Source organism: Triticum urartu, chromosome 7 (assembly GCF_003073215.2).
Source record: "Triticum urartu cultivar G1812 chromosome 7, Tu2.1, whole genome shotgun sequence".
Lineage (NCBI taxonomy): Eukaryota > Viridiplantae > Streptophyta > Magnoliopsida > Poales > Poaceae > Triticum > Triticum urartu.
In genome coordinates this window covers 349,279,697-349,305,477 of record NC_053028.1, presented here as the reverse complement: position 1 = coordinate 349,305,477, position 25,781 = coordinate 349,279,697, and positions in this window count along the sequence as shown.

Here is a 25,781-nt window from a genome sequence, read left to right as displayed (position 1 = left end):
TACGGTGGATGCCCCGTGTCGGCCACCCTTGACGAAAGCACTTCTGTGACGCGCGATTTATCGTCATGGAAGTGGACACTTCCGTGATGATAATTTTAGTAATGTAATGGAACACTTCTATGACGGCATGGGTATGACTATCTTGATTCTTTCATAAAATCGTCAAGGATGTACAAGCATGACAAAAAACGTGACCTACTATGACAAACACGTATCATCACGGAAGTGTATTTTTTTGTAGTGTCAGCCCGCCCGCACCCATGTTATCCCGCTACTACACATGCCACACCATTCCCCCTTCCCTTGTACTAGGTTTACATCATTAGTGGTATCTCTACTCCACATACACACACTCCCTCTCACACACAAACGTGCGCACAAACACACGCAGACACGCACAAACACCCATTAATCTGGATCATCATCTCTCCCCATGTCTGCATGTGTATCTCACACACTCACTCTCTAATTATGTATATGTCTCTCCACGTTACACAACACAAAGCCCCATGTACATACCTCTCTATCCTCCACAACACATAGACACAAAGAATCTATTATCATTGCATCAGTCTCTAGACATATCACACACGCACACTGTCTCTCTTTCTCTCGCAAACATGCTCAACAAGGGTTTCCCCATGAATAACTTACCGTATATTCATCAACAGCCGTGGCAGTACGGTGAACACGAGACATGAAAAACAATAAATCTATATGTTCTTAGACCACCTAGTATGACTACTAGGACTATAGCAAGCCAAAAAGCGCGTCGCCGTCACCCCTCCTTATCGGCGACGGGAAAACCCTTGTTTTACATAGTCGAGAAGTCATTGTTCTAAGGCCTCACATGCTGAGGCATTGAATACAATGTAGATGCTAGTTTACGGAAACAAGTATCAATAATACGTTTGTATCTCCATATCTTATATTTCTTCTCTTATAAAAAACCGAGTTCGTGATGATGGTACGCGTGCCATCTTGCAATATAGACCGTCCGATCTATATGTGATGGATGGATATTAAACTAAAAGATGCCCGCACCCCTCTCCACATTTGCAGACAAGGACTTCCCTCGTTCATCCTTATCTCCAACAACCTCATCATCGAGCAATTAAGAAAGGAAGCCTCTGGAACAAACTGGCCTGGTGGCCGCTGCCGGCGTCGTCAATCCCCATGCCTCTGCTCAGTCCGACCACCAATTACCACCACGCCCCACTCCTCTTCACCTTATCTCCTATTTCTCGAGATATCATTAGTTTTTACACATGGGATTACTCCCGCATGGGTCAATCACAACAAGTGTTTTATAAAAAAATGCATCTTGATGTTCCATGCAATGCTGGAATCTTGCTAGTACTCCTACAGAAGACTAAGTTGGTGATGATGGTGTGTCTGCCATCCGTCGTTTGTGACCATTAGATCTACATCTAACGACTATGAGGTAAGTTGTTGCCTTTTCTCACCAACATCCCACTTGTCTACCAATTTGCAGAAAAACCCATAAGTAGTATCTAAAAACCAACCACATCCCTCCCTGACCTCACCAAAACATCCCAAGGAATATATTCTAATTGAAACATAATATATCTCTAGTGATATATGTATATCAAAATTAGAGTATTTTGTATCAAGTTTGTGAATAAGTATTATTCTAATTATGATTCATTGGAACGCACGTGAACATTGCTAGTATTTCCAACCATGCAATTTTTTTCCTAGTATTCCATAGTTTCGAGTTTTCCATCAAGATATTAGTCACTCATGGTTGATATTTACTTTCAATCATGTACACATATGCACTATGTAACTAGCCTTGCTTATTGGGTTCCAAAGCTTAACTTTCGCTCCTACTTACAATATGTAGAGTATTTAACAAAAAACTACCACTTTCAACCAGCCCTAGTAAGAATCTATTGTACAAAAAATAGCAAAAACATACCCAAAATTTCTTAATCCACGCCAAAAACTACTACCTAGTACTCCCTCCATCCCACAATGTAAGACGTTTTTGCAAGCTAGTTTAGCTTGCAAAAACATCTTATATTATGGGACAGAGGGAGTGTCGATTAGGTTAGTTTAAACCCATTTATGACAGGATTGGCCCACACGTCCATGCTGACAAGGCAGCTTAAACCAACACATGTTATTTGACCGTTGACATGAGGGACCCACATCTGACCTTCTATCATGTTATTCCCCCTCAAATCATTATTTTTCCTGAACATTACTTCAAAAAACACTGATGCGATTTCGTCGGTGGCGCCCGTGATGAGCGAGTTGGCCGCCACTCCGCCGGACAGGCCGGACGCCGCACTAGCCTCCGCACGGGTTGGCAGGTGATTCGTCTCCAACATATCTATAATTTTTGATTGCTCCATGCTATATTATCTACTGTTTTGGACATTATTGGGCTTTACTATCCACTTTTATATTATTTTTGGGACTAACCTATTAACCGGAGGCACAGCCCAGAATTGCTGTTTTTTTGCCTATTTTAGGGTTTCGAAGAAAAGGAATATCAAAAGGAGTCCAAACGGAATGAAACCTGCGGGAACGTGATTTTCTCACCGAACATGATCCGGGAGACTTGGGCCCTACGTCAAGAAATAAAGGAGGAGCCCACGAGGTAGGGGGCGCGCCTCCCCCCCAGGCGCGCCCTCCACCCTCGTGGGCCCCTTGTTGCTCCACCGACGTACTCCTTCCTCCTATATATACCTACGTACCCCCAAACAATCAGATACGGAGCCAAAAACCTAATTCCACCACCGCAACCTTCTGTATCCACGAGATCCCATCTTGGGGCCTGTTCCGGAGCTCCGCCGGAGGGGGCATCCAGCACGGAGGGCTTCTACATCAACACCATAGCCTCTCCGATGAAGTGTGAGTAGTTTACCTCAGACCTTCGGTTCCATAGTTATTAGCTAGATGGCTTCTTCTCTCTTTTTGGATCTCAATACAATGTTCTCCCCCTCTCTTGTGGAGATCTATTCGATGTAATCTTATTTTTGCGGTGTGTTTGTTGAGACCGATGAATTGTGGGTTTATGATCAAGATTATCAATGAACAATATTTGAATCTTCCCTGAATTCTTTTATGTATGATTGGTTATCTTTGCAAGTCTCCTCCAATTATTAGTTTGGTTTGGCCTACTAGATTGATCTTTCTTGCAATGGGAGAAGTGCTTAGCTTTGGGTTCAATCTTGCGGTTTCCTTTCCCAGTGATAGTAGGGGCAGCAATGCACGTAATGTATTGTTGCCATAGAGGATAACAAGATGGTTTTTTTATCATATTGCATGAATTTATCCCTCTACATCATGTCATATTGCTTAAGGTGTTACTCTGTTTTCATGAACTTAATACTCTAGATGCATGCTAGATAGCGGTCGATGAGTGGAGTAATAGTAGTAGATGCAGGCAGGAGTTGGTCTACTTTTCTCGGACGTGATGCCTACATACATGATCATACCTAGATATTCTCATAACTATGCTCAATTCTATCAATTGCTCAACAGTAATTCGTTCACCCACCGTAAAATACTCATGCTCTTCAAAGAAGCCACTAGTGAAACCTATGGCCCCCAGGTCTATCTTTGTCATATTAATCTGCCAATACTTAGTTATTTCCTTTGCTTTTTACTTTGCTTTTATTTTACTTTGCATCTTTATCATAAAAATACCAAAAATATTATCTTATCATATCTATCAGATCTCACTCTCGTAAGTGACCGTGAAGGGATTGACAACCCCTTATCGCGTTGGTTGTGAGGAGTTATTTGTTTTGTGCAGGTACTAGGGACCTGCGTCCAGCCTCCTACTGGATTGATACCTTGGTTCTCAAAAACTGAGGGAAATACTTATGCTACTTTGCTGCATCATCCCTTCCTCTTCAAGGAAATCCAACACATTGCTCAAGAGTTAGCAAGAAGAATTTCTGGCACCGTTGCCTGGGAGGTTCGCGCAAGTCAAGATTTGACTCCCGACAACAAGCCATTTCTGGCGCCGTTGCCGGGGAGTCTACGCAGAAGTCAACATGCCAAGTACCCATCACAACCCTTATCTCCCGCATTACATTATTTGCCATTTTCCTCTTGTTTTCCTCTCCCCCACTTCACCCTTGCCGTTTTATTCGCCCTCTCTCTCTATCCTCCCTCTCTTTCTCTATTTGCCTCTTTTTGCCCCCTTGCTTTTTGTTTGCTTGTGTGTTGGATTGCTTGCTTGTCACGATGGCTCAAGATAACACTAAATTGTGTGACTTTACCAATACCAACAACAATGATTTTATTAGCACTCCGATTGCTCCTCTTACCGATGCTGAATCTTGTGAAATTAATGTAGCTTTGCTAAATCTTGTCATGAAAGATCTGTTTTCCGGCCTTCCTAGTGAAGATGCCGCTACCCATCTAAATAGCTTCGTTGATTTGTGTGATATGCAAAAGAAGAAAGATGTAGACAACGATATTGTTAAGTTGAAGCTATTTCCTTTTTCTCTTAGAGATCGTGCTAAAGCTTGGTTTTCGTCTTTGCCTAAAAATAGTATTGATTCTTGGAACAAGTGCAAAGATGCTTTTATCTCTAAGTTTTTTCCTCCCGCTAAGATCATCTCCCTTAGAAACGATATTATGAATTTTAAGCAACTTGATCATGAACATGTTGCACAAGCTTGGGAGAGGATGAAATTAATGATATGTAATTGCCCTACTCATGGTTTGAATTTGTGGATGATTATACAAATTTTTTATGCCAGATTTAATTTTGCTTCTAGAAATCTTTTAGATTCGGCCGCGGGAGGCACTTTTATGGAAATCACTTTAGGAGAAGCTACTAAACTCCTAGATAATATTATGGTTAATTATTCTCAATGGCATACTGAAAGATCTACTAATAAAAAGGTGCATGCGATAGAAGAAATTAATGTTTTGAGTCGAAAGATGGATGAACTTATGAAATTATTTGCTAGTAAGAGTGTTTCTTCTGATCCTAATGATATGCCGTTGTCTACTTTGATTGAGAATAATAATGAATCTACGGATGTGAATTTTATTGGTAGGAACAATTTTGGTAACAACGCGTATAGAGGAAATTTTAATCCTAGGCCTTATCCTAGTAACAACGCCGCCGATCCCGCGCGGGCCCGCTCGGCCCGTGGCCGGCCCCCGCGGCCCGGGTCTCCTCCGCCGCCGCCCGGGGCTTCTTCTTCCTCTCGCACCGCCCGACGCCACTTCGCCGCCACCGCGCCCCGCCGGCCGGAGCAGACCGCCGCCGCCGACGCGCCTCGCCGCCCGCACCTCCTCCGACGTCGCCGCGCCTCCCCGCCGCCTCTCCGACTGGCCGGTGACCGGATCCGGCGAGATCCGGCCCGGGAGGGCCTCGAGCTCCAGCACCTTCTCCGGCCGTCTACAGTGCTCCCTCCGGTGAACCTCGTTATTCGTGCAGCTACAGTAGATCTGGATCTGGGACGAAGGGTTGACTTTCCCCCAAAACCCTAGTTTTTTGCATTTTTCATCATGTCATATCTCCGCATCCATAGCTCCGATTTGCGCGTGTAGCCTATAAGAATGTTCCACTCAGAGAGTATATCATTTCATATCAGTGTATCATTTTCATTTGAGCTCATCTTGATGCCCGAAATGCTGTTGGAAGAGGGCTATGTGATAAAATTGTCAGATCTGTTTCATCAAATAGATATTTGTCATTTTTGCCACGATTAATGTGTGCATGATATGCTCCTGAGCTCTACATGTGTTTTGTTATATGCCATTCCATATTTACAGAGGTACTTACCGTGTATTTTTGTGATATGTGTGGTGACTATCACAAGCTTCCAAATTAGTGCATTCGTTATTGCTGATTTCAGGGACTTAGAATTTCACTAAGTCCTTGAGCTGATTTTTGTCATTATGCCATATGTTCATGTTGTTTCCTAGTGATCCGTGCCTCTTTTGAGGATGATCAGTAAGGATGATTTGTTAGCATTGTGGTGCTCTATCCATCCATGTCTTTGTTTGCATTTATGGAGCAACCTAGCGTGAGTCAATCGAGCTCTACTTTGATATTTGGTGAATCCTGGCAGATTGTTGACTTGTTAGCGATTTTGCCGAGGATGTTGTTATTGATCCGTGCATGCTATGTTGTTGTTCTTGCCATGTCTAACTTCTATGCCATGAATTCTTGATGGGTGAATGCTTAGTTGGTCATGCCATGCTCTATAGTGAGTACATCGAGCTCATAAATGTGCCTACTCGTTAACTGATTTGCATGTTCACATGCTTGCAATTGTATTTTCTGATCCCTTTTGGCTCAAGGTCACTAAGGGACTTTTGTAAATTGCTTTGAGTAGCTTCATGCCATGCCTTGCTTTGCCATGTTAAGTTCCTGTAGCATATAGTTTTCATGCTCCAAAGTGTGCTACCTGATGTTAAATTCCAGACTTGTGTTATTTTCACTAAGTCTGAAACCTGTTATCGTTTGCATTTTTGCCATGCTTGTTTGAACCTGTTAATGGATGAATTAGCCGTAGATCAGTGTTCATCTTTTGTCAAGCATCATGAGTGGATCCCTGCCATGTATTTTGTTGTCATCTTTGAGTGCTGTAGCATATTTATCTTGATGCATTTAAATGGTTACTTGCTGATTATCGCAGACCGGTGCCATATTTGTTTTGCTTGCCATTTCCAAACCGTGCATCTGATTCCGGTGATCTTTATATCGATTTCAACCGAAATCACCTCAAATTTATAGTGGCAATCTTGGATTTCTATGTTGAGGCCAGGTTCAATCATTCCTTGTCAAATCTTGCATATGCATCACATACCGCATCCCGCATAGCATACCATGTTTGCATCATGTTGTTCGAGCATTGCACGTGGTTGATTTTGTTCCTTTTGTTTGTTTGTCTTGTTTGGGTAGAGCCGGGAGACGATTTCGCTAATGAGGAGCCCATTGAGTTTGCTTACGAGGACCATGTCAACTCTGACAACTTTGCAGGCAAGATGATCATACCCTCGAAATCTCTTCTATCTTTGCTTGCTAGTTGCTCGCTCTTTTGCTATACCTATGCTGCGATGCCTACCACTTTCTTATCATACCTCCCAAATTGCCATGTCAAACCTCTAACCCACCATGTCCTAGCAAACCGTTGATTGGCTATGTTACCGCTTTGCTCAGCACCTCTTATAGCGTTGCTAGTTGCAGGTGAGGATTGGAGATCGTTCCTTGTTGGAACATTGTTTATTGTTGGGATATCACTATATTATCTTGTTATCTTAATGCCCCTATATACTTGGTAAAGGGTGGAAGGCTCGGCCTTTGGCCTAGTGTTTTGTTCCACTCTTGCCGCCCTAGTTTCCGTCATATCGATGTTATGTTCCTGGATTTTGCGTTCCTTACGCGGTTGGGTGATAATGGGAACCCCTTGACAGTTCGCATTGAATAAAACTCCTCCAGCAATGCCCAACCTTGGTTTTACTATTTTCCACCTAGCCTCTTTTTCCCTTGGGTTTCCGGAGCCCAAGGGTCATCTTTATTTAAACCCCCCCAGGCCAGTGCTCCTCTGAGTGTTGGTCCAAACTAGAGCCCCTTGCAGCGCCACCTCGGGGAAACTTGAGGGATGGTTTTAGTTGTACGGATTGCTTATCTGAGTGTGCCCTGAGAACGAGATATGTGCAGCTCCTATCGGGATTTGTCGGCACACTCGGGCGGTGTTGCTGGACTTGTTTTACCATTGTCGAAGATGTCTTGTAGAACTGGGATACCGAGTCTGATCGGAGTGTCTCGGGAGAAGGAATATCCTTCGTTGACCGTGAGAGCTTGTGATGGGCTAAGTTGGGACTCCCCTGCAGGGATTTGAACTTTTGAAAGCCGTGCCCGCGGTTATGGGCAGATGGGAATTTGTTAATGTCCGGTTGTAGATAACATGAAACTTAACTTAATTAAAATGAATCAACCACGTGTGTTACCATGATGGTCTCTTCTCGGCGGAGTCCGGGAAGTGAACACAGTGTTGGAGTAATGATTGACGTAGGTTGTTCTAGGATCACTTCTTGATCATAGTTCTTCATTCGTGCTTTGCCTTCTCTTCTCGCTCTCTTTTGCCAACAGGTTAGCCACAATATATGCTAGTCGCTTGCTGCAGCTCCACATATTACCTTGCCTTACCTATAAGCTTAAATAGTCTTGATCGCGAGGGTGCGAGATTGCTGAGTCCCCATGACTCACAGATTACTTCCAAACCAGATGTAGGGACCGATGATTCCGTTCCAGATGATGCGCTTGAGCTCAAGTGGGAGTTCGACGAAGACTCTCGCCGATACTATGTGTCTTTCCCAAATGATCAGTAGAGGTGCCCAGTTGGGGCGATCGGGGACCGTGTCGCATGTTGGGGTCGATCTTTTATTTTGGTACCGTAGTCAGACCATGAGTGAATTGGATGATTGTAATGTTATTCATGTATTTGTGTGACGTGGCGAGTGTAAGCCAACTATGTACCTTTTTCCCCTATTATCTATTTACATGGGTTGTTGTGAATATTACCTTACTTGCGACATTGCTTTTAATGCGGTTATGCCTCTAAGTCGTGCTTCGACACGTAGGAGATATAACCACATCGAGGGCGTTACAAGTTGGTATCAGAGCCTTCCCCGACCTTAGGAGCCCCCCTGCTTGATCGAATAGCTGGCGTTGTTGAGTCTAGAAAAAATGTTTTGAGTCATTTAGGATTATATATATCGGAGAGTTTAGGAATTATTTTTACTCCCCAGTCCCTTCATCGCTCTAGTAAGGCATCCTGACGTAGAGTTTTGACTCTTCTCTTCTCAAATTTCACTAAAAAAAATTTTAGGATCACGCGGGTATCTTGGAATCGTTCCGATCGATTTGTGACGAGAACATTGTTCTTGGTGCCTACTGTCATTTAGGGGTTGTGGCAGTGTCCCGGGGAGTTGAGCTCTGAGGTGTTGTCGTCACAATTTTATCGTTGCAGTTCTGGAATACCTGAGTTTAGGTTCGCCGACATCGAAAATCTCTTTTATGCAGTTGTTGGTGAGATAACCTCGACGCCACCCAGTACTGGGGCGGGAGTTCGGGAGTATTGCCATAACTTGTATAATGGATGCTTTTCGAAGGTTGAGGTAGACGATTTCTGAAGTTTTCTCGGTTATGTGTTGAAGGATGGATACAGCTGGATGTAGGATTTGCTAGATTTGGGTGAGATATTATGCTTCCCCTGTATCCCCAACACCTGATTGCATAACCAGAAAGGTTTGGGAGCTTCATAGGTGGGAATTCTTGTAGCTCTAGTTCTTCTTCCACGGATATTTGGTTTGAGATTGGGTAATCCTCACCGAGTATGCGTTCTTGTTCCATACCTTGTTGTTTTTCTTCTACCTAAATTCTAAGTGGCTTCTCAATTTATGGATATGTGACCATTTCAATGGGAATGCATTCGTTCATTTTGTTCGGATGTGAAGACTATATGTTGCAATTTCAACCCGCCTGATTCAGCTTCAATATTTGTCTATCAATTTGCTAAAGGATGTCAACCTCTTTAGGATGGCTCCTCCAACGCGCATGACTCCGAATCCTGATCCGCCACCACCACCTCCACCTCTGGAGGCATGGCAAGCTGTGATGGCCACTACCAATGCAAACATGCAGCTTATCATGGAACTTATTCAAGAGCGCAACCAAGGGAACCAGGGCCAAGGCAACAATCAGAATCACTTTGCTACACTCAACCAGTTCCTTGCTAACCAGCCAAAGACCTTCAACAATTGTGTTGAGGCAACAGACGCTGATGATTGGCTCGTGGACATATGCAAGCATTTCGAGTGCAGTAACGTCAGGCCTGAGGACTTTGTCAAGTTCGCTTCCTTCCAACTCAAAGACCAAGCTGTAGAATGGTTTCAGCAGTACAAAGATTCCAGAGGAGGCCGTGTGATTACCTGGGATGAATTCCGTCAAGACTTCAAAGCTCATCATATTCCTCAGAGCATGGTTGAAAGCAAGCGGGAGGAATTCTGCAACCTGAAGCAAGGCTCTATGTCTGTCTAGGAGTACAACAAGATGTTTCAGAAGCTCACCCGTTTTGCTAAGCAGGACGTCCCTGACGAGAAGAGCATGATATACCAGTTCAGGGGTGGTCTCAGAGAAGAAATCCAGCTAGCTCTCATTCTCTTTGAGCCCAAGAGGTATGATGAGTTTTACATCATGGTAATGAAGCAAGAGACTGCCCAACTGAAGTGCGATGCTTCCAAGAAGTGAGTCAGAGATGCTACTCCTTCTTCCTCTACTCAAGTGGCTAAGCAGCAGAAGTATTGGCTTCCTTCTCCTCTGTTCCGTCAGCCTTATCAGCAGAAGAGCAAAGGTGGCAGTGGATCTTCCCACCCAGCCAACCCTGGCTTTTAGAACAAGACTTCGTCTCAAGCTCCAAGATCGAGTGCTCCGTATCACTGTCCGCTTTCAGAGGTCACGTGCAACAAGTGCCAACAGAAGGGTCAGTATGCCAACAAATGCTTCAATCAGAGGCGTCTCCCTCCTCCTCCTCCTGTGAGATTGGCAAGTACAGCTATGGTCAAGCATAACCCCAAGTACGCCAAGGTCAACATGGTGAATCCAGCTCAGGCAGAGGACTCGTCAAATGTAATCATGGGTAACCTTCCTGTTAACGATATTCCTGCAAGAGTTCTTTTTGACACTGGTGCATCACATTGTTTCATCTTGAGACCTTTTGCATCTAAGCATGATTTTGTTACTCAAGTGTTGCCGAAACCGTTGGCTATTGTCTCTCTGGCCCATCAAATGACATCTCGAGTATGCGTTTCGGATGTTTCAATCACATTGGGTGACTATAGGTTCTTGTCCTCTCCAAATGTTCTTGGTGACTCGGATATTCATCTTATTCTCGGAATGGATTAGCTTTCTAAGCACAAGTCTCAGCTTGATTGTGCTACCAGGCAGATTCAATTGACTCATTCGTCTGAGGATGTAATTGTCTTTTCCACTCGTGATGATACCATTCGTCTGTTTTCTCTCAGTGAGAAGGGTGAACTGGATGCCATCTCTCAAATTCCAGTCGTTTGCGAATATCAAGACGTCTTTCTAGAAGAGCTTCCAGGAATGCATCCGCACCGGCCAGTTGAATTCGTTATCGATCTTGAGCCTGGCACGGAACCTGTTTGCAAATGTCCTTACAAGCTTGGACCTGAAGAGTTGAAAGAGCTGAAGAAGCAACTCGATATTCAAGAGCGTATGGGTCTCATCCGACCTAGTTCTTCTCCGTGGGGTTGTGGAGTTCTTTTTGTGAAGAAGAGGGATGGAACGGACCGACTTTGTGTTGACTACCGTCCATTGAACAAGAAGACTATAAAGAACAAGTACCCACTTCCCAACATCAATGAGCTGTTCGAACAACTCAAAGGTGCCCAAGTATTCTCCAAGCTTGATCTCCGTATGGGCTATCACCAGATTCGAATCCGTGAGCAAGATATTCCCAAGACGGCTTTCAGAACAATCTATGGTTCATATGAATACACTGTCATGTCTTTTGGCCTCGTCAGCGCTCCGCCGACTTTCTCTGACATGATGAACTTCATCTTCAACGCCTACACAAATGACTTTGTCTTGGTCTACCTCGATGACATTCTGGTCTTTTCGTAGAACAAGGAAGATCATGCCAAGCACATGCGTTTGGTACTCGATAAGCTCAGAGAACATCAGTTCTATGCGAAGTTTTCAAAGTGCGAGTTTTGGCTCGATGAGGTTCTCTATCTCGGGCATATCATCTCTGCCAAGGGCATAGCGGTCAATCCTGAGAAGGTGTCTGCAATTGTGAATTGGGAACCACCTCAGAACGTGAAGCAACTCCGCAGCTTCCTTGGTCTCGCAAGCTACTGTCGAAGGTTTGTCAAGAACTTTTCAAAGATCGCGAAGCCTCTTTCAAACCTTCTCTAGAAGCACATCAAGTACGTTTGGTCTCCTGAGTGTGACATCGCTTTCAACACCCTGAAAGAGAAATTAGTCACTGCTCCAGTTCTGACTCCTCCTGATGAATCCAAACCGTTCAAGGTCTTCTGCGATGCCTCTCTTCAAGGTCTTGGTGCAGTGTTGATGCAAGAGAAGAAAGTTGTGTTTTATACCTCTCGCCAGTTGAAGCCCAACGAGAAGAACTACCCCACTCATGACCTCGAGTTGGCGGCAGTTGTGCATGCTCTTTTGACTTGGAGACATCTCTTATTGGGAAGAAAAGTGGACATCTTCACTGACCACAAGAGTCTCAAGTACATCTTCACTCAGCCTAATCTCAACCTCAGGCAAACTCGTTGGGTCGAAATGATTCAAGAGTATAATCTGAGCATCGAATATACTCCAGGCTAGGCCAATGTGATTGCTGACGCTTTGAGCAGGAAGGCTTACTACAACAGTCTGATTATCAAGCCTTACCAACCCGAGCTTTGTGAAGCTTTCCGCAAACTCAATCTGCAAGTTGTTCCTCAAGGTTTCCTCACCAACCTTCAAGTCTCTCCTACTTTGGAAGATCAGATTCACGAGGCTCAACTTCTTGATGCTATGGTGAAGAAGGTGAAGATTGGGATTGCCAAGAGTCAACCCAAGTAGAAGTGATATCGCCTTGATGACAAGGATACTCTCTTCTTCGAGGATCGCATTGTTGTGCCTAAAGGTCACCTTCGTAAAGTCATTACGAACGAGGCTCACAATTCACTCCTCTCCATCCACCCTGGGAGTACGAAGATGTACCAGGACCTCAAGCAGGCTTATTGGTGGACTCGAATGAAGCGCGAGATTGCTCAGTTCGTGAATGAGTGTGATGTCTGTAGAAGAGTGAAGGCAGAACACCAACGACTAGCTGTTCTCCTCCAACCTCTTGCCATTCCAGAATAGAAGTTTGACAACATTGAGATGGACTTCGTGACTGGGTTTCCAAAGTCCAAGCGTGGCAATGATGCTATATTCGTTGTCATCGACAAACTCACTAAAGTGGCTCACTTTCTGCCTATCAAAGAGTCTATCACTGCAGCTCAATTGGCGGAGTTGTATACCTCTTGGATTGTCTCTCTGCACGGCATTCCGCTGTTGATATCTTCAGACCGTGGCAGCATCTTTGCCTCCAAGTTTTGGGATTCTTTTCAGAAGGCCATGGGCACCAACATCCGCTTCAGCACAACTTTTCATCGTCAAACTAGCGGTCAAGTCGAGCGTGTCAATCAGATTCTTGAAGATATGCTCAGGGCTTGCGTTATCTCCTTCGGTGTGAAGTGGGAAGATTGTTTTCCATATGCCGAATTCTCCCACAACAACAGTTTTCAAGCAAGTTCGGGCAAGGCCCCATTTGAAATTCTCTATGGCAGGAAGTGCCATACTCCTCTTAACTGGTCAGAGACCGGTGAACGTCAACTTCTCGGAAATGACTTGATCACAGAGGCAGAGGAAATGTGCAAAGTCATTCGTGATAACCTCAAAGCAGCGCAATCGTGCCGGAAGAGCTACTATGATAGTAAGCATCGTGATTTGGCTTTCGAGATCGGAGACCATGTTTACCTCCGCGTCTCTCCAATGAAAGGTACTCGTCGCTTCGGTATCAAAGGGAAGCTTGCCCCTAGATACGTGGGCCCTTACAAAATCGTCAGCAAGAGAGGCGATCTCGCCTATCAAATCGAGCTTTGCAAATGTGCACGACGTATTCCATGTCTCTCAGCTCCGCAAGTGCTTGAAGACTCCTGACCGCACCGACAACTTCGAAGACATTGATCTCCAAGAAGACCTTTCTTATCGTGAGCACCCCGTTGCTATTCTTGAAGAGACTGAGCGCAAGACTCTTAATAAGTCAATCAAATTCCTCAAAGTCAAGTGGTCACACCATTCCGACCGTGAAGCTACCTGGGAACGCGAGGATCACCTCCATTCTGAGTATCCGGTGTTTTTCTAGTCCTAGATCTCAGGACGAGATCCTTTCGTAGTGGTGGAGTGTTGTAATACCCCGGATGTAATTTACCTTATATTTATCCCAACTCTTGCCGTTTCCGGCGCTAAGTTATTTTATTTTCCTCGGGTTCGGGTTTTGTCTCCGTGTGTTGTTGCCTTTGTCATGCATCTCATATCATGTCATCATGTGCATTGCATTCGCATACGTGTTCGTCTCATGCATCCGAGCTTTTTCCCCGTTGTCCATTTTTCATTCCGGCGCTCCTATCTCCTCCGGTGATCCTTTCTACCTCTTTTTCTGTGTGGGCGTTAAACATTTCCGGATTGGACCGAGACTTGTCAAGCGGCCTTGGTTTACTACCGGTAGACCGCCTGTCAAGTTTCGTACCATTTGGACTTCGTTTGATACTCCAATGGCTAACCGAGGGACTGAGAAGGCCTCATGTGTGTTGCAGCCCAACACCCCTCAAAAGTGGCCCAAAACCCAGCTAAACCCCCTCCATCATCTCGGTCATTCGATCACGATCGCGTGGCTGCAAACCGTGCTCAATTTGGAGCCTCCTTGCTCCTTCTATCCCTATTTATAGGTCTCCCCTCGAAATTTCCGGGTCTTCTCCTACCCTAACCCTAGAAACTCGTCTCCGCCGCCACCGAACACGTCCGCCTCCACCAGATAAGTCGCCGCCGCCAACCGGGGCGCGCCACGTGGCAGCGCGCGCCCCACTTGGTCGCCGATCCCGCACGGGCCTGCTCGGCCCGTGGCAGGCCCCCGCGGCCCGGGTCTCCTCCGCCGCCGCCCGGGGCTTCTTCTTCCTCTCACGCCGCCCGAGGCCACTTCGCCGCCACCGCGCCCCGCCGGCCGGAGCAGAGCGCCACCGCCGACGCGCCTCGCCGCCCGCACCTCCTCCGACGTCGCCGCGCCTCCCGCCGCCTCTCCGACTCGCCGGTGACCGGATCCGGCGAGATCCGGCCCGGGAGGGCCTCGGGGCCCCTCTTCCTCAAGCTCCGGCACCATCTCCGGCCGTCTACAGTGCTCCCTCCGGCGAACCTATTTATTCGTGCAGCTACGGTAGATCTGGATCTGGGACGAAGGGTTGACTTTCCCCCGAAACCCTAGTTTTTTTGCGTTTTTCATCATGTCGTATCTCCGCATCCGTAGCTCCGATTTGCGCGTGTAGCCTATCAAAATGTTCAAATCAGAGAGTACATAATTTCATCTCAGTGTATCATTTTCATTTGAGCTCATCTTGATGCCCGAAATGCTGTTGGAAGAGGGCTATGTGATAAAATTGTCAGATATGTTTCATCAAATAGATATTTTTCATTTTTGCCACGATTAATGTGTGCATGATATGCTCCTGAGCTCTACATGTGTTTTGTTATATGCCATGCCATCTTTACAGAGGTGCTTACCGTGTATTTTTGTGATATGTGTGGTGACTAGCACAAGCTTGCAAAGTAGTGCATTCGTTATTGCTGATTTCAGGGACTTAGAATTTCACAAAGTCCTTGAGCTGATTTTTGTCATTATGCCATATGTTCATGTTGTTTCCTAGTGATCCGTGCCTCTTTTGAGGATGATCACTAAGGATGATTTGTTAACATTGTGGTGCTCTATCCATCCATGTATTTGTTTGCATTTATGGAGAAACCTAGCTTGAGTCAACCGAGCTCTACTTTTGCTATTTCGTAAATCCTAGCAGATTGTTGACTTGTTAGCGATTTTGCCGAGGATGTTGTTATTGATCCGTGCATGCTATGTTGTTGTTCTTGCCATTTATAGCTTCTATGACATGTATTCTTGATGGGTGTATGCTTAGTTGGTCATGCCATGCTCTGTAGGGAGTGCATCGAGCTCGTAAACATGCCTACTCGTTAACTGATTTGCATGCTCCAGTTTTTGACTAAGTCTGTAATCTGATTATGTTTTTGCCATGTTCACATGCTTGCAATTGTATTTTATGATCCCTTTTGTGTAAGGTACAGAGTAGGGATTCTTCGAACTAGCTTGATCTCACTCACGAATTCGAGTCCAGTATCTCGATTACAGGGAAATTGCGATTACAGAGAGGGGAATGGAACTAGGGTAGCCGCCGCCGTTGTTGCCTTGATCCACTGGATGCCGAGCCAGTCGGTGGTCTCGCCTTAAGTAGTGGCCGCCTCGGCTGGGCTTCACTTAGTCCATTCGGGCCCAGTGACGCGGGTGTGGGCCTGCGAGCCCGTGGTGCTGGTTGGCCAGCAGCGGCGCCATGCAAGCTGCTGCCGTGTGGACTTGGCCCGTTGGTGACGCTTGGTGCGGCGGGGGCGCTAACATCCCCTGCTCCTTGGGATGAGGCTTTCCCCCAAGCCTCTGCACCAGGGAAGTACGCCTGTAACGCCACCTTGTCCTCCCAAGTGTCTTCCAACACTGATGGGTCTGACCTGCTCCACGAGGGTCCCGTTCTTCCGGCGCCAGCGTCGCTGCAGAACTGCGACTAGTACCATTGGGATGTTAGTAGGATGGGGAAGAACATCAGAGGTTGGCGTACCCGGGCCAAGGCAGCGGCGAAGCTGGGAAACGTGAAACACGGGGTGCACTTGCGAGAGCGATGGCAGTTCCAACTTGTAGGCAGCATCATTTATCTTGCCGATAATCGGAAATGGTCCATAGTACTTGAAGGAGAGCTTGTGGTTTGCCCTTCTTGCCACCGAGGTTTGTATATACGGCTGTAGCTTGAGATAGACAACTTCATCCACCTCGAAGACGCGCGGCGACCGGCGTTTGTCAGCTTGCACCTTCATGTGCTGTTGCGCCCGATGCAAGTGCTGCTGTAGTAGATCCTGGACGATTGCTCGTTCGTCCAACCATGCGTGGAGGGAAGGAACCGTGCAGTCAGAAGTGGTGCCAGCCCCCATTGTCTTGGTTCATACCCGAACATTGCTTTGAACGGAGACATGCCGATGCTAGAGTGGTAAGTGGAGTTGTACCAGAACTGCGCCAATGGGATCCAGTGACTCCAGTGCCCCGGGCAAGCATGAACGAAGCAACGCAGGTAAGTCTCAATGCACTGGTTCACCCTCTCCGTCTGGTCGTCAGTCTACGTGTGATTCGCTGAGCTCATCCTCAAATCTGTGCCGGCATACTTGAAAAGTTCACGCCAAAAATTGCTGGTGAAGACCGGGTCTCTATCTGACACGATTGAAGCAGGGAAGCCAGGAATGCTGTAGATGCTGGACATGTATAATAGTGCCACCTTCGAGGCTGTATAAGGATGCGCCAACGCTAGAAAGTGAGCGAACTTGGTCCACTTGTCGACAACCACCCAGAGGCAATTGAACTTGCCTGACTGCGGTAGGCCGTCCTTGAAATCCATGGTAATCATGTCCCACGGCTGATTTGGAATTGGTAATGGTTCAAGCAGTCCTGGGGATGCTGACCTGTCGGGTTTGGCCTGTTGGTAGACTGGGCAGCATCGGACGTATTGTAGGATGTGCACCTTCATCTTAGGCCACGCAAACAGGCGACGAACGCGCCTGAAAGTGGCCGGGAACCCACTATGACCCCCCATGGGGCTGTCATGGAAGGCTGAGATGATGCGTTGCTGTAAAGCTGTCGAACCCCCGAGCCAGATTCGGTCTCGAAAGTACAGTATGCCATTCTGCAAGGCAAAGCGTTTCTTTGGATCCTCTCGCAGTGTGAGCTGCTGAAGTAGTTTCTGCGCCTGGGGATTGTAGTTATAGTTGGCCAACACATCATCCAACCAGCTAGGCTGACATGAAGTGATATCAAAAAGCAGTTCTAGAGACTGCGAACGCGACAGCGCGTCAGCCGCAGTTTTGTCCGACCCTTTCTTGTACCGAATGACATACCGCAAACCCAGTAGCTTTGTAAACGTGTGCTGTTGCCAAGGCGTTGTCAAACGCTGTTCTTCAAGATGAATAAGACTTTTTTGGTCTATGAAGATGACAAACTCGCTGTGCTGCAGGTAGGGTCGCCACTGATCGACGGCAACCATAATAGCCAGGTACTCTTTTTCGTAAGTTGACAGGCCCTGGTAACGAGGGCTCAAGCCTTTACTCATGAATGCAATTGGATGCCCCTCCTGTTGCAAAACTGCCTCGATACCTTTGTCGCATGCGTCAGTCTTGATCATGAAGGGTTTACTAAAGTCTGGCATTGCCAACACCGGTGCCGACACCAACTGCTGTTTGAGAAGGGTAAAAGCTTGGTCGGTGTTCTCTGTCCAAACAAACGGAACGCCCTTCTTCAAAAGATTGAACAGGGGGGCGAGCTATGATGCCGAATCCGCGCACAAATCTGCGGTAATAGCCCGCCAGTCCCAAGAAACGACGCACCTCCTTCGCGTCCGTAGGGGTTGGCCATGTTTCCACTGCTTGAATCTTCCCTGGGTCTATGGCCACTCCTTCACTACTAATCACATGCCCCAAATAAGATAATTGCTGCTGTCCAAATTCACACTTGGACTCCTTCACTTTCCATCGGTCTCTGCGCAGATGCTCGAGAACCTGTCGGAGGTGGGCTAAATGATCCTCCCAAGTCTTGCTAAAAACAAGGATGTTGTCAAAGAAAAGCAAGACGCTGTGCCTCAAGAGGGGGTGCATTGTTTCAGTAATTGCTCCATTAAAGGTACCAGGTCCTCCTGCCAGTCCAAACGAAAGCACTTTGAATTCGTAGTGACCTGAGTGGGTTTGGAAAGCTATTTTAAATTCCACCCCTTCGGCCAAAAGAATTTGGTGGTACCCCGCGCGCAAATCCAGCTTGGAGAACCACACTGCACCGTGCAACTCATCCAACAGTTCTTCAATAATCGGAACAGGAAACTTGCTGACGTGTGTCATCGCGTTGAGGTGTTTGTAATCGACGCACATTCTCCATGTGTCGTCTTTCTTCTTAACTAAAATGACAGGGGAAGAGAACGTGATGTGGCTGCGCTGAATTACTCCGGACTGTAATAGTTCTTGGACCTGCCGCTCGATCTCTGACTTGTGTTCTGGTTTATGACGATAGGGCCTAATGTTAACAGGTTGCGCCCCCGGCATGAGAGGAATCTTATGATCACAAGCCCGTCGGGGGCGGGGGGTAGTCCCTGCGGCTCACCAAACACATCCTTAAATTCTGCCAGTAACTGTTGCAGACCAGGGGCTTCAGGAATTGAGTGTTTTGGCTTCTCATCGATTGGGTAGAGCAGACAGAGATGCAACCGGGCCCCCTGTCGATGCAGTTGTTGCAGCAGAGCACTATTGATGACATGGCATTGGGTGGACTGCGCTTTGTGCCCGAACAAACTGGCTGGCCCGAGAGCTGTTGGGATACGCAAATGCTTGTTCCTCCAATCAACAGTCATCGGGCTGCGTTGCTCCAGCCAATCCATCCCAAGAATGGCATCATACACTCCGAGCGGTAAAATCTTCATATCCGTCACGAATTCCAGTCCTTGCGACGACCACTGGCAATCGGGAATAGATGCCGAACAGACTAGTTCACCTCCATCAGCTACTTTGACCTGACATGGCTGGCGCAGAGCTCGGGCCCCTGAAAGGCGATCGGCCAGACGCTGGTTGATGAAAGATGTGGAACTCCCACTATCCACCAAAATGAGCACCTCCTGATCTTGCATGGTTGCCAGCAATTGGAACGCTTTGGGTGACACACCACCATCAAGAGCTGGTCGCGAGATCGCGTGAACTTGTTGTACTCCTCCCTCGACCTCATTGCTAGTTTCAACGGCGAATAGCTCGAGCAGTTCTTCTACCACATGAAATTGGACGATGGTCGGGCAGACATGATCCTGTCCCTAGCGCTCACCACACTTGAAACACAACCCCCGCGCACGCCGGTAGTCTCTAAGAGCCTTGATCTTTGACGTGTCCGCTCGAGCAGCCTCGGTGCCTCGGTGACCCGTTGCAGGTGCAGCGGGCACCAGACGTGTCGGAGGAGGAGGCAAGGGCAGGGATGTGCCTGCGCGCGGCGCCGCATCCGGTGGGCGCGACAGGTTGCCGAAGACGCCGTCGGTCACTTCCTCCTGAAGCAAGGCCAGCGCACACGCGGTGTCCAAGTCCGGCGACCTCTGGACGAGCACCACCGCTCGTATGTCCTTCCGTAGCCCCTGGACAAAACGGGTCAGGAAATAGAAGGGATGAATTGTGTCAGAATACGAAGATAAATGATTAATGATCAATTCAAATTGCTCTATGTATTGAGCGACTGAACCCGTTTGGCGGACAGTGTAAAACTGCCTGATCAGCGTTTGATGCCGATCGCGCCCAAAACGAGTACAAAGGAGTGTGGTAAAAGCATCCCAATCATAATCCCCGAGTCATTTCTGAATGGACTGTAACCAAACAGAGGCTGCCCCCGAAAAATTCAGAGCTGCCATGGGGACCCAAAACGATGGTAAAATCCCAAAACATCTGGAAGTATTTCTCGCACAATGTTTTCCACAGATTCGGGTTGTCCCCGTAAATTGAGGAAACGAAATGGACGGGTGCGTTTGTCATAGTCCCGAGAGGAGTTGACTGGCATGAGCGAAGGGAGACAACGAGGAAGGGGATGGCGCCAGGGAATTGAACTGACCCGATGCCGGGGGCGGGGGCGGCGTCTGGAATGACACCGTCGGGGGCCCTCGTGGTAGGTTGAAGACGCCGTGGCCATTTGGCCCTTGAGGAGCATCGGCCGCGCTGGTCCCGGCCCCGAGGTGGGTACCGGTCGTCGCTGATGGGATGTAGCTCGATGCGGGTGCTCGATTCCCCTCGATCTCCTTGGTTTGCGCAAGTTGGAGCGCCACCACCGCGTCGCCCTGATCGGAGAAACACTTCTCCAGATCGGGTCGCCAATGGACGAGGTCGTCAATTTTGGCTGTGGACGCCTGGATCTCAGTGATGGCCTTGTTCTGGGCCTTGAGAGTATTGTCGAGGCGCTCGAGGAAAGCTTCAACAGTTGGATCCATGGCGACGAGCTATGATCGTGCTTGGCATAGTCGCCGCGTCTCGATGATCTTGGCCAGAGTGGTCGGTGGAAGGGGGTGGGATTGGTCTCTGATACTAGATAAGGTACAGAGTAGGGATTATTCGAACTAGCTTGATCTCACTCACAAATTCGAGTCCAGTATCTCGATTATAGGGAAATTGCGATTACAGAGAGGGGAATGGAACTAGGGTAGCCACCGCCGTTGTTGCCCTGATCCACTGGATGCCGAGCCAGTCGGTGGTCTCGCCTTAAGTAGTGGCCGCCTCGCCTGGGCTTCACTTAGTCCATTCTGGCCCAGTGACGCGGGTGTTGGGCCTGGGAGCCCGTGGTGCTGGTTGGGCAGCAGCGGCGCCACGCAAGCTGCTGCCGTGTGGACTTGGCCCGTTGGTGACGCTGGGTGCGGCGGGGGCGCTGACATTTTGTAAAGTGCTTTGAGTAGCTTCATGCCATGCCTTGCTTTGCCATATTAAGTTCCTGTAGCATATAGTTTTCATGCTCCAAAGTGTGCTACCTGATGTTAAATTCCGGACTTGTGTTAATTTCACTAAGTCTGAAACATGTTATCGTTTGCATTTTTGCCATGCTTGTTCGAACCTGTTAACGGATGAATTAGCTGTAGCTCAGTGTTCATCTTTTGTCAAGCATCATGAGTGGATCCCTGCCATGTATTTTGTTGTCATGTTTGAGGGTTGTAACATATTTATCTTGATGCATTTAGATGGTTACTTGCTGATTATCGCAGACCAGTGCCATATTTGTTTTGCTTGCCATTTCCAAACCGTGCATCCGATTCCGGTGATCTTTATATCGATTTCAACCGAAATCACCTCAACTTTCCAGTGGAACTCTTGGATTTCCAAGTTGAGGCCAGGTTCAATCATTCCTTGTCAAATCTTGCATATGCATCACATACCGCATCCCGCATAGCATACCATGTTTGCATCATGTTGTTCGAGCATTGCACGTGGTTGAATGTGTTCCTTTTGATTGTTTGTCTTGTTTGGGTAGAGCCGGGAGACGAGTTCGCTAACGAGGAGCCTGTTGAGTTTGCTTACGAGGACCAAGTCAACTCTGGCAACTTTGCAGGCAAGATGATCATACCCTCGAAATCACTTCTACCTTTGCTTGCTAGTTGCTCGCTCTTTTGCTATGCCTATGCTACGATGCCTACCACTTGCTTATCATGCCTCCCAAATTTCCATGTCAAACCTCTAACCCACCATGTCCTAGCAAACCGTTGATTGGCTATGTTACCTCTTTGCTCGCCCCCTCTTATAGCGTTGCTAGTTGCAGGTGAAGATTGGAGATCGTTCCTTGCTGGAACATTGTTTATTGTTGGGATATCACTATATTATATTTTTATCTTAATGCCCCTATATACTTGCTAAAGGGTGGAAGGCTCGGCCTTTGGCCTAGTGTTTTGTTCCACTCTTGCCGCCCTAGTTTCCGTCATATCGGTGTTATGTTCCCGGATTTTGCGTTCCTTACGTGGTTGGGTGATAATGGGAACCCCTTGATAGTTCGCCTTGAATAAAACTCCTCCAGCAATGCCCAACCTTGGTTTTACCATTTGCCACCTAGCCTCTTTTTGCCTTGGGTTTTCGGAGCCCAAGGGTCATCTTTATTTAAACCCCCCTGTCTGTGTCAAAACCGGCGGATCTCGGGTAGGGGGTCCCGAACTATGCGTCTAGGCCGGATGGTAACAGGAGGTAGTTGACACGAAGTTTTACCCAGGTTCGGGCCCTCTCGATGGAGGTAAAACCCTACATCCTGCTTGATTAATACTGATGATATGGGTAGTACAAGAGTAGATCTACCACGAGATCAGAGAGGCTAAACCCTAGAAGCTAGCCTATGGTATGATTGTTGATGTGTATGTTGTCCTACGGACTAAAACCCTCCGGTTTATATAGACACTGGAGAGGGTTAGGGTTACATAGAGTCGGTTACAATGGTAGGAGATCTGAATATCCGTATCGCCAAGCTTGCCTTCCACCCCAAGGAATGTCCCTTCAGGACACGGGACGGAGTCTTCAATCTTGTATCTTCATAGTCCAGGAGTCTGGTTTAAGGTATAGTCCGACTATCCGAACACCCCCTAATCCAGGACTCCCTTAGTAGCCCCTGAACCAGGCTTCAATGACGACGAGTCCGGCGCGCAAATTGTCTTCGGCATTGCAAAGCGGGTTCCTCCTCCAAGTACTTCATAGAAGATTTTAAACACAAAGATAGTGTCTGGTTCTGCAAGATAAGTTTTCCACATGTTGCCATAGAGAGGATAATATTTACACAAATCTAATCTGCTGACGTATTCTGTGGTGCGACACACCACGGCCAAGCCTTTGTCCAAGTCGTTTAATTATCCCACCTCAGCGCGTCATGCGAGGTGGCTTCCTTGGCACGTCTTGTCAAAGCAGAGATCATGCCCCCTTATTCCGGGATTCTCATCAATATGAGCGTGGGTAACCCAACCGCGCCTTTGATTACGGCGCTTGGAGATAAGCGAGTTTTACCACGCTGGTGGGGACATGTAGTCGCGTCCACCCATATAAGGGGATAAGGATCCACCTTTTCACCCACGCCTTCTTCCTCCTTTGCCTATCCATTATTGCGCACTCGAGCTCCAGCGCCCAAGTCCGCACTACCACCTCAACCTTCTCCAGTCATGTCCGAAGCGGGAGGCAAGTGGATGGTCTCCTCTGTCACGGAGGGACACATCAAAAAGATGAGGAAGGCCGGATATCTGGCTAGCGACATCACGCACCGGCTTCCCGAAAAGGGGCAGCTCATCCCCACTCCTAGGCCCCATGAGAGGGTGGTATTCCTCCCCCATTTCCTCCGCGGACTGGGCTTCCCTCTGCATCCATTTGTTCGGGGGCTCATGTTCTACTACGGCCTGGATTTCCATGATCTGGCCCCGAACTTCGTCCTCAACATCTCGGCGTTCATCGTCGTGTGCGAGGCGTTCCTCTGCATCCGCCCCCATTTCGACCTATGGCTTAAGACTTTCAACGTCAAGCCAAAGGTGGTGTGCGGCAGCCAGGCGGAGTGCGGCGGTGCCATGGTTGGCAAGATGGCCAACGTCCTGTGGCTCAAGGGCTCCATTGTGGAGACCCTGAAGGGGTGGCAATCATGGTGGTTTTACGTCACCGAGCCGCGCGACGCCGAATGGGTCGCACCCCTCGAGTTTCGATCCGGCCCCCCTACGCGGCTCACCTCCTGGAAGGAGACAGGCCTGTCTTGGGGTAAAAAAGGAGAGCTGACCGGACTCCAAACATGCATCCAAACCCTGGTGGACAAGAAGCTCAAGCTTGTCAACGTAGTGCAGGTTATGCTCATCCGCCTGATCCTCCCATGTCAATGACAGGCCTTCAATCTGTGGGAGTTCGACCCGGCACAGCATCAAACTCTAAACAAGCTCTTTGACCCAATGTACGAAGATGCCTGGAGGATGCTTTTCAAGGGCGCCGAGGCTCCCGCATCCGCTACCGATGATCGCGGATTCAGCGCGCAGCGTCACGTGCTCACGGTAAGCTGTTTTTTCCTTTTATAGGGTATCAGTTTTCCATAGTTTGAATCTATGCAGGGTCTAAGCTCCCTTTCCTCTGACAGGATTGGCAGGTGACGTCCGGACAGATCAACTGTCCGGCCCCTTTGCCCGAAGGCCCAGCGGACGCTCGCTTGGCGAGGCTGCTGGTTCCGGCGCCCTATGTGGTGGCGAAGAGAAGGCCACGAAAAGGGCCATGGGGACTCGAAAGAGCGCCCGCGCCAGGAGGTGTCGGATTCATCATCCGACGGTCCCGAAGCGCCTTCCTCTCGCGAAGACGAGGAGGAAGAAGAAGAAACCTCTCCCCCTCCAGTGGGAGGAGAGAAGAAAAGGAAGGCCACCCTCTCTGAGGAGGCCGGAGGGTCCAAGAAGGGGAAAACCCTTCCTCCGGACTACTCCGCCGACGCCGACAACGGCGGAGATGAGTGGCAGCCCAGGGCCAAGCCCCTGGCAAAATTGTAAGTATCCGGATACCGGAGTAATTCATAGTATTCGTTTATTGCACAGCTTTCCCTTATGTCGAATATGCTTATGCAGCCCACCCAAAGATCGGCTCGACACGTCGTCGAGCGGCTCTCTGGACTTGTCGAATGTGAACTCGCTTCGGACGGCTTCCTCCCCCTGACCTACGGACGACACCGAGGTGTTTTCCCAACAGGTTCCAAGCAGGGAGGTGGTGGTCTCGGAGACGCCGCAAGGTGACCTCCCGGACTCCAGGAGTAAAGGGGATGAAACCCCCAAGGGCTCCAAGTCCGGCTCTAGGCCGGACACCGCTCTGGAACCTTCAAAGGTTCCGGAGTCCGGCGGGGGACCTCCTTCCAAGAGTGCTCCTGTGAGTGTTGGTCCAAACTAGAGCCCCTTGCAGCGCCACCTCGGGGAAACTCGAGGGCTGGTTTTAGTTGTACGGATTGCTTATTCGAGTGTGCCCTAAGAACGAGATATGTGCAGCTCCTATCGGGATTTGTCGGCACATTCGGGCGGTGTTGCTAGACTTGTTTTACCATTGTCGAAGTTGTCTTGTAGAACCGGGATACCGAGTCTGATCGGAGTGTCTCGGGAGAAGGAATATCCTTCGTTGACCGTGAGAGCTTGTGATGGGTTAAGTTGGCACTCCCCTGCAGGGATTTGAACTTTCGAAAGTCGTGCCCGCGGTTATGGGCAGATGGGAATTTGTTAATGTCCGGTTGTTGATAACATGAAACTTAACTTAATTAAAATGAATCAACCACGTGTGTTACCGTGATGGTCTCTTCTCGGCGGAGTCCGGGAAGTGAACACGGTGTTGGAGTAATGATTGACGTAGGTTGTTCTAGGATCACTTCTTGATC